Here is an 8,623-nt window from a genome sequence, read left to right as displayed (position 1 = left end):
GTGGGAAAAATATCATGCTCTCGTAAGTACTCACAGGACAAGAACCATCCTCCCTTCACCCCACCACTGCTCATGCCCCCTTGTGAAGTCGGTAAGTATTTACCCCCCCAGCAGTGTATGGCCCACCCTCCCTCTGGAATGGGATGGAAGAGGCTCCCACAATATCTGCCTCATCTCACGCCAGGCCTGAATTCAGACCACTGCCTATAAATACCTGTGTGCTGACCTGCGTAGAAATACCAGAGTGACTGCTCTATGCCAATCAGTGGGGAGTGGTGTGGAGAGAGGGGAAAGCGTGATGCTCTCCCTGGTTCTGCAGCACCATGCACCGGGCAGAGAGAAAGGGACGAGGGTGCTGGGCAATGAAACGTACTCTGACAAGTTCCTGTCGTTGCAAGGCAGAGGGGTCACGCTGGAAGCAATCAGGAGCTAATTGTTCCCTCTGCAGACCCACTGGGGGGCACCAGGATTCATCAACTTTTGCAGGGGACCTGCATCCAGCTTGAGAGGGAATCTGTAATTGTTTTGTTGCGTGCAGGCCCACCCAACAGGCCCGGTCAGGAGTGGGGCTTCATTGCCCTGGGCACTGTGCAAACATAGAGAATGACACAGTCCCTGCCCCAAGGAATTTATCATTGGAGGCATCAACCCTGGAAAGAGTTACGTGCAGACTTAACTTCAGGCACGGGAGGAGTCACAGTGAAGTCAACGGGAAAACTCACCTGCTTATTCGTGCTTGTCTGGCTTGTCTTCCAACCCGCTGACCCTGCCCGTGCTCAAGCGTGTATGTAAGCGTTTGCAGGACGAGGGAGTTTGGAGCCAAGCCAGACAGGCGATAGTCAGACAGGAGCCCAGTCAAATCTCTGAGGCAATAGCTGATTTCTCTCTTGCCTTTTTTTAACCCCCAACCCTAACTCGAATGTGAGTTTATTTTTAAGCCCTGTCTGGTTTCCGTTAGTTTGTTCTAACTGCTGTCCACTGAGCTTTCTTTTCTAGCTGCAAACACTGCCTACTAGGGGTGGGGGGAGGCGCGGGCGGGGGGGGGGGGGGTTAGGGGTTTGTACGAACCCTTGTAAAACAAGACAGCTGAACTCCTCCTGGCTCCGTCCCCTCCCACCCTGAGATTCCCAGCAGCTACTTGGTGCTGGGAGAGAGCCCAGCTGTTCGAAAATCATCTTAGGGACAATCTTTGTAGCATTTCAAAACACTCCCTGGTTAAGTGCAATGACTAGAAGGGGCCTGAGCCTGCTGAAGACCAAGCAGGGACCCAAGGGAGCAAACGGGCTCTGTCTCTCCTAAGGGCATGTTATCCCGGCCCCTCTCCCCCGCAGAACTCAGCACAAGGACATGAAAGAGCGTGAGAACGGAGAGCTCCACCGAGGTGCAGCTCCCCATGGATGGCAGGGCTAGCTGCAGCTGCTGAGCTCAAGGCCACTGGCTGCCCTTTGCAAGAAAGATTGGGAACAAAAGGGGCTGCTCAGTGTCCCCCCGGGAGAGCCATAAAAAGAGCCATTCCCCTGTTACTGCATGTCAGCAAAGGGAGTGGACAGAGCAGCCAAAGGTGCAGCCCCCTGGGGACTCTGTGCAGACAGATGTTTCCCTCTGGAATGCTCCTGACTCTGGGATTAGTGCCTGGCCCTGATGGGGAAGGCCTCTGGAAGTGGCTCATATACAGAGCCATTCTCTTCTCGCTCAGATCCTAAGCCGGCGTTAATGGCAAAATCAACTGCCAAGCTCCTGCCAGCATCACTGATTCGGGTTCAGTGAGGTGACCCAGTGGATGCTCATGGAGTTACACGTGCGTAACAGAGAGAAACTGGCTGGACAGAGATATTTTCAACGCAAGCAGCAAAGACGAGCTGAGTTGAGTTTATCGTCTCATCTCCAGGGTGTCAGGGTCCCTGTATCCAGGGGTGTAGCGAGGCGGCTGCTTTGCGCCTGGGGAAGAAGGTTTATTGGGAATTTTAACAGTGCTGGTGATGGAGGTGTCCATGCCTCCTGGGCTGCAGGGAATCCTAGCATGGGCTCTGCCATGATCCAGCACTCCTCCCTGCTGCCCTGGGACCTACAGCATTAACTGTTTCAGTGCCTGGCAGCATGGGCGCACATCAAGAAGTCTAAGCCTAACAGCCTGACCTCTGTGGGGGGCTGGGTGGGTTCAGCACCTGATAAAGAGAGGGGCCAATGGTGAAATTTGGAGCTAGCTCTGGGTTGGGCTTCCAAATACCCTGCAATGTTGTGCGGTGGCTGGATTTGCAGGGGCTGGGGAGGGGTGATTTGGGTCCTTCTCTAATGTAACCCCCAAATCTTCTTTCTTTTACTTCATGCTTTGGACTGATGAGGCTCACAGCCTGAATCACCCTGGGTTACTGCATGGGGGTCCTTAATTAATACAGGGGCGGGAGAATCAGACTCTTATCTTTGCTGCCGGGCCACGGGGTTTGTTCTTCCCCTCCTGGGGCTCAGAGCAACTGTCAGATCAGAAGGGGACTCCAGCACATTCAATGAGATGAGACTAGACCGCTTCGTTGGTGTCGATTTGATGGCTTCTCTCTCACCCTCTGAAAAGCACAGAGAAGCCCTGACAAAATCTTCCTCATAATAACAGGGAGCTAACTGCTGTGAAACACCCACTGACTGTTAATTACAGGGGCCTGCCCTGGCTAATTGCTCTGTAGTTCTGGGGAATATTAACCGTATTCCATCAACGGTGATGGTGCAGCGTGAATAGTGACAGGTTGCACTTTTCAGCTTCAAGTCCCTGGCAGAAATGAGTTCATGAACCCACCAGCTTGTGTGAGCTGCGAAGCACAATGCAGTAAGAGGGGAGGATGGTGACGCTGACACTTGGGGGTGTTAGCAAGACCCCGCAGCGGTCGACCTGCACCCCCTGCTGTCATCGGAACCGCTCAGTGTTGCAAGGGGGCCCCCACAATGCACCTGGCTAGGTGTGTAGAAAAATTCCCTCCTGGAAGTGCTGCAGGACGGTTCCAGCGTTTAGGTACAGTCGATATCTTACTGGGGGCCGATAACACAGCCACGGCTGGCCCAGGTCAGATGTTTCGGGCTTGCAGGGCTTTGGCTGTGGGGCTATAAAATGGCTGTGTAGACTTTTGGGATCAGGCTGGAGCCCGGGCGCTGGGACCCGCCCCCCTTGCTGGGTGTCATTGCTTCGTGCCTCAGTTTCCCTCTCTGACCTGGGGATGCAAGCACTTTGTCTTGTCTAGTGCAGCTATTTACTGGGGGGCAAGGGCGATCTCTCACTCTGCGCATGGGCAGCACCCAGGGGGCCTCAATCTTAGGCAGACCTCTAGCTGATGCTGCAAAATGTACAATAATTACAAGCACAGCTTACCCCCGGCAGCAAAGGCTGGCGAAGCGAGGAGTCCCACCTATCTATTTCTATGGGTAAAGGCTGGAGGCATGAGCTGTGGGTTTTGGTAAATGGGGCCCCTGGGAGCTGCTTTTCGCAGAGTTATGGAATAAGAGGTTCTGCGACCAACAGCCTGGCTTCCTGCCATGGTGAAATTGCACAGGATTAAGCGAATGTTGGCTGAGAAGAGGCGTAATGTAAACTTCAGAGAGAAGGTGCACAAGTGGCATGTGGCCCTGTGACGAGGAGAACTCGATTACAGCACAAAAAACACCTGCCAAAGAAAACTGGAGACATTTCTGGGTGGCCAACCCCCGCCCCACCCAGCCCCTGATCTCCTCCCCTTCCCACCAGCTTGCTTCCTCTTTAACCTCCAGTCCCAGCTGCTCCCCGCTCTGTCCTGACAATGAGCGTTGCCCACACTCCATCAGCTGCTCTTCCAGGTGGAGAGGAGAGGAACATGTGAGAGAAGCTCCTCCTTATACCGCCCCTGCCCCTGCCAGGCTTGTCTGCTCCTACAGTGACGTTTAGCCACTGGAAGTTCTCCGGGGCAGGAACCATCTTTTGGGGTTGTATTTGTGCCGGGCCTGGCCCAATGGGGCCTGGCTGCGTGCCGGGGGCTTCTAGGCCCCCAAGTAAAATATAATGAGCTCTCAGAGACGCAGGTGATGGTGGGCCGGTTTCCCCACTGCCTCGTGCCCTGTGCAGACAGAGCCCGTGAGTGGGGAATTCTGAGTTGGCAGCAATGTGCATTCACTCGCACCAGATGGCAGGGTGGGGTGGGTGGAGCCCACTGGTTCCAGCGCTCCCAGACTTCACTTCCACGACCACCGGACTAATCCCCCAGTGTCTCCTCTTGCCATGTTTCAGGACTGTGCCAAGCAGCGGGCTGCACTGAGGCTGTTATCCTTCGCTCCTGGCTTGGAAAGTCCAGTCCTGTATCTTGCACACGAGCGGACGCTGTTCTGGAATGCAATGGCTAACGAATTCTGACTAACAGCATGAGCAAAGCAAAGGTCAAGGAGGGCTCAAAATTGAACCCAGATCTCCTGGGTCCCAGGTCAGAGCATCAGCCACAAGACCACCCAACCTGTGAGGTACGCCATGGCTGTCTCTCAAAACCATTTAAGTTGCCATTACTGAAGAAAAACTGAGAAGTCATTCTCCACCAGAAGAGAAGAGCAAAGTCCAAAGGCCATCAAGCCTCATCCATCGATCGCAGTGTGATTTACAAAGGAGGGGCACGTGTCATTATCCCCACTTCACAGATGGGGATGCTGAAGTACAGATGTGCCTGAGTCTGTAATGCTGCAGGACAGGGTTCAGCTGGAGAGTGGGGCACACAGGCAGATGGGGCCAGCCAAGTTGCTAGGATGCTGTAGGGAGTGCAGAGTAGAGGAAGTGTATAGGGAGGTAGAAATAAACCCCCACACCCCAGATAGACTCAGCCCAGAATCCTTCTACTTGTGTCTTATTTTTTTCCGTCCAGTGAAACAGTGAGAAACTTTTAAAAAATGCAGGCTTGCGGCAGGGGCTGAGCCGTGGGGAGCACTTGCCCCGTGACGTGGCGGAGATCACACCTCCTGCTCCTCTTGTCCGTCATGTGTAGGAAGTCTGACAGGTGCTGTTTAGCAGATCTCTCCCACGTAGGGGCTGTTGCTGCCTCCGCTCTCTCCTCTGCATTCGGGCGCCTGTCAAGGAGATGGTGCGTGTGGCATTGTGTTATTGCCAGGCCAGGCAGGATGCTTGGAATGGGAACAATTAAAGCCTCTTCTCCTTGCAGCAGCTGACCTGTGTGATTGGCAGGGCTTCTCAAGGGAGCCAGAAGGAAGGTGGTGGAGAGGTGACACTGGAAGGCAAATGAGAACCTAGAAAATCAGAGAGGAAATTGAACTTTTCGTCGTGGGGGGGGGGGAGGGGGAAGGATTTTCTTTTTGCAAATAGTGCCCCAAGGAGTTCACCAAAACTATGGATGGGGGCTTGGGGGGTGCAGGCCAAGGGGAATTTCACTCCTTGCCCAGAATTCCCCAAGCACTTGTCCAGTTTTGGCCAAGGTGTAAACTCGACATTGTCCTTGCTGTATAGTTTTAAAGCTATTCCTTCCAGATCAGATCCTGGAGCTTAGCTAGATGACAGTAACAATGGTCTGTGCCTTGGGATGGTGTATGGTACAGTCGCAATGGTGTCTCTGTAACGGTGTACAATACAGTCACAATGGTGTGTTTCTTGTAACAGTATAAGGTCCAGTCAAAAATGGTGTTCGCCTCACAATGGTGTATAGTACAGTACAGTCGCAATGGTGTGTCTCTTATAAGGTACAGTGTGCTTATCTACCAGGGAAGCCTGCAGGACCCATTCTCCAGCTACATTTAATAGGAGCTAGGTACAGTGTGGGAGAACAACAGACCACAGGCAAGGAGGCAGCCATGTCTGTACGTGTTCCCTTTGGGTAGGGGGCTAACCCTGGATCTGTCACACAGCGCCCTGCACTCTGGAGGGATTTACAGATGAGGGGGCCAATCGACGCCTCACACTTGGAGATCCCTCTGCCCTTCCCCAGAGGGGATGCCCTAAGGACTGTTACCCAACAGCCCTTTTCTCCAGGACTGGGGTCAATTCAGGACCCCCCAGTCTACCCCTAAGACCACCGTAGCTGGCCTGGCTGACGTGCATTCTGCACCGATTTCCAATTAGCCCCTGGCGTGGGTTGGCGTGTGTGTTCCTGTTAACCAGAGCCAACCCGCATGGCAGAGACGGTACGGTCTGCTCACCAGATGGGACGAGAAGGAGGCGGGAGCCGGCGCAGAGATCAGTCTGCCTGCCTGTGGGACCCTGGGCCTGACCCTCCTCGCGCCCGGCCGAGTGTGCCCCAGCAGGTGTAACGCCATGGAGATCGACGGAGAGCGGCCACCAGCGTAGCCCTGGTGACATGAGACGAGACTAGGGTGACCAGAGGTCCCGATTTCATAGGGACAGTCCCGATTTTTGCGGCTTTTTCTTATATAGGCACCTATTACCCCCCACCCCCGTCCCGATTTTTTAACACTTGCTATCTGGTCATCCTAGAAGATAATCAAGCCCAGTGTCTCATAGACCAGCCGCTGAGAGGGTAAGAATGTAAATGTAAGGAACCACTTACAACCCCCAGCGATGTATTTAGTGACTGGAAGAGGGAGTTTGTGCTAACACATCCACTCCAAATGCATTGGCTTGAGGTCAGGGGCTGCCTAGCTGGCCACTTCAACAGCTTTCCGCTTCCCCCGGCTCTATAATTTATGGCTTAGGGAGCAGGGTTGGCCTAACGAGCTCCATGAGGGCTGTAAACATTTGCTCGGGCATGGGCAGGTGCCATCTCTAAGTGGCAGGAAGGTGCTTTGCAAGGCACCCCCGACATTTGGCAGATGCCTTCCCGCTCTCGCTGCCAGATGGAACAGATCCATTCTGGAGCCGATCACTGCAATGAAAGAATCTCCTTACGGGGTATCCGATTATTTTGATTCCCATGTGTTGGTTATTGAGCTACGCGGCGTGGCGAGGAATTCAGTTAAATCAGCCCGGGGCTCAGCCAGGCAATAACTTATTTACTCTTATGAGACAGTAGCGGCCATTCACCCAAGGGCCTGGCCTCCGCCAGCTTTCATAAGGGTCTGTATTGGTGATACATATTTCTAGCTTGAAGAACTGAGGTGGGCGAAGGTCAGGGGAGCTTCACTGCAAATGCCTGCATTTGCCGGAGACGAGACCATCACACCAAAAACTACAGGTGTGCACAGAGCTGTACAGATATAAAGAGGCAAGGTTTGTTCTCTGTCTCTGGGGTGGGCTCGTGGGTGGGGAAGGAGCATGAAGTCAGCACGAAGGTGATGCTAGGAGAGGAAGGCGTGTCAGGAAGGGGAGCAGCACCGGGGAGAGGTAACAGGAAGATGGGACCTAGACTGAGGGCTGGGGGAACTCAGAATTTTTGCCTGTGGAGGATGGAGCTTCAGCGCTGGAGGCTTCAGACCCTGTCTGCTCTTAGCCCACCCATGCAATTGGCAGATTATTTACTCCCTTGCTGGCAGTGGGTTTCTGCGGATCCTGGGAGTAAAGTGGATTTGATCGTGAAATTCCAGGACTGCCCTGGGATCGCATTCTCCCTCCCTACCCCCCCAACATTTCCACCTCCTCTCCAGCTTGCCTCCTGCTCCCTGCTTTCCTCTGGCTTCACTCTGCCACCTCCTTCTCCCACTCTCTCACTCCACCAGCTCTTTTTGGACTTCTGACCTTTGTCCCTTGGGTGTCCATGTCGCCTCGCACCTGCAACCCTCTAGCACGCTGGATCCCTTGCCCTGACCCAAATGAGTCATCCGCAAACTCCGGGAGCTGTAAACACAGAGCCTAGTGGTATCGCATGGAGCAGTCCTGCCTCCTCCCTGTTTACTGGCAGCAATCACGAGTCTAGCCTAGCTGGGAAATAAACAGCCTTATCTCTCCAAATTAGCTCTCACAGGCCGAGCCTGCATGCCAAAGGCAGACTGCAGGCGCTGGAAGGGCAGATTGCAGCTCAGCGGCATGTAGGAGCTGGAGAAAGAGTTCAGGCTCCTTTCCACAAACAAGTCTTGGGTGTGTGTGATTTCTCTTGAAAATGGGCTTCCCGTTCCTCAAGTCTTTTTCCCCCTAGGCATCTGTAACCGGTGATGGGGGAATGTCTAAGCGTTTGGGGTTCAGGTTCCTCTCCAAAAGCCAATGGCTGCTTCTGAAAGTCACCTGAACCTCCTGGAGTCCCTGAACTCAGGCATTCATGAGCACATCTGGCTCTTTGGAATTCCTGCTGTTTCCTTTCAAGCTGGAAGCTGCAGGCAAACATCCTGCTTTGGGGTATTTTGACACCTCCATTTGCGGTTCCAGCTGGAAGGCAGATGAGCAGAAGCATCCGCAGAAATGAGAAATAATGGGAATGGGGCGGGGAGGTCAGTCAGCCTGACTCTTCGGGCCTACCAAAGGTTTTGGTTCAAGTTATGGGCGAACATTTCATCTGAGTTGTACGATATCTCACCTAGGTTGCTTTATCCTAGCAATAAGGTGCACTCTATAGCCATGACAGATGGGTAGACAGATGGGTAGTCAGGCTCTCCTTGGTGCAAGTACTAGGGGCCTAACACAGTTTCACTGATCAATGGGGTTTGTTTGTTTCTGAGAACCATGTTATTACCATTCCCACTAGCTAGGTGTGGTTTTACAGTATTCCTGTAGCATCCCTGTCTCCGCAGC

At 53.6% G+C, this 8,623-nt stretch overlaps 1 long non-coding RNA gene across 1 annotated transcript; it reads right to left on the bottom strand.

The window, feature by feature from the left end:
* Window positions 1-3,719: 3,719 nt before the first annotated feature.
* On the bottom strand, window positions 3,720-7,771 carry LOC142069529 (uncharacterized). The gene is made up of 3 exons (XR_012665397.1): window positions 7,637-7,771; window positions 6,145-6,294; window positions 3,720-5,241 (listed from the first exon to the last, which is right to left on the bottom strand). It is a non-coding gene; the product is annotated as an uncharacterized LOC142069529 (long non-coding RNA).
* Window positions 7,772-8,623: the final 852 nt, after the last annotated feature.

This window comes from Caretta caretta, chromosome 18 (assembly GCF_965140235.1).
Source record: "Caretta caretta isolate rCarCar2 chromosome 18, rCarCar1.hap1, whole genome shotgun sequence".
In the NCBI taxonomy this organism is placed as follows: Eukaryota; Metazoa; Chordata; order Testudines; family Cheloniidae; genus Caretta; species Caretta caretta.
This window is presented reverse-complemented; position numbering and strand designations above follow the sequence as displayed.